Below are 1,130 nucleotides of genomic sequence, written 5' to 3'. Positions count from 1 at the left end.
CTCCAGCGTCGCTTGACAACCGATGCTGGTGTGTTAACGTCCCCGTAACTTAGCAGTTCGGCAAAAGAGACCGATAGAATAAGTACTAGGCTTACAAAGAATAAGTTCTGGGGTCGATTTGCTCGACTAAAGGCGGTGCTCCAGCATGGCCACAGTCAAATGACTGAAACAAGTAAAAGAGTATCAGATCAATTCCCAAGGCGGCGAGCTGGCAGAATCGGTAGCACGCCGCGCAAAACGTTTTGCGGCGTTCTGAGTTCAAATTCTTCCGAGGTTCGATTTTTGCTTTCGAGATCGATAGAATAAATACCAGTAGAGCACTGGGGTCTATATAATCGACTTACCCCCTCCTCTGAAATTGCTGGCCTTGTGCCAAAGTTAAACCAATATCAGATCAGTTCAAACGAAATTTCCCATCAAATGTCGTCTAGCCGTAACTATTACGTTTATTTTATTTTATTTTATTTCTTTTTGTTAGTACAATATCAAAATACACTCTCCATCCGATGTGTCTTTTCCTTATGTAACACGATTGGTATGATCTGCAGGAGATTTGGTTTCTATTTCAAGCAAATCGAGCCAGTACATAGAGATTTATGTAAAGGTCATCTGTGTGAATCACAGATTAAAAATAAAAATAAAAACACCATTTACATTATACGAAAAGGTTAAACAAAGGCCATTTACATAGAAAATAATAAGTGGAGTATTAAAAAAGGTTAATTATTTCCGGAGAATGTCAAAGGGCAAATCAGAGATATCAGAGGTCATTCACGGGTCAAAAGCAAAAATAAAATAAAAAAAACATAAAAATAGTTTTTAGTAAACAAGTGTGGCTAGGTGCAGACATGGCTGTGTGGTTAAGAAGCTTGCTTCCTAGCCCTGTAGTCATGAGTTCAGTCTCACTGCGCGGCAATATTGGACAAGTGTCTTTTATTATAGTTACTGGCCGATCGAAGTAGCCTGCTTACCAACTACATGGTTCCAGGTTCAGTGCCACTGCGTGACACCTTGGGCAAATGTCTTCTACTATAGCCTCAGGCCAACCAAAGCCTCAGGCCAACCAAAGCCTTGTGAGTGGATTTGGTAGACGGAAACTGAAAGAAGCTTGTCGTATATATGTTTATATG

The sequence above is a fragment of the Octopus bimaculoides genome, chromosome 11 (assembly GCF_001194135.2).
Source record: "Octopus bimaculoides isolate UCB-OBI-ISO-001 chromosome 11, ASM119413v2, whole genome shotgun sequence".
In the NCBI taxonomy this organism is placed as follows: Eukaryota; Metazoa; Mollusca; class Cephalopoda; order Octopoda; family Octopodidae; genus Octopus; species Octopus bimaculoides.
Note: the sequence above shows the minus strand (reverse complement) of the source record.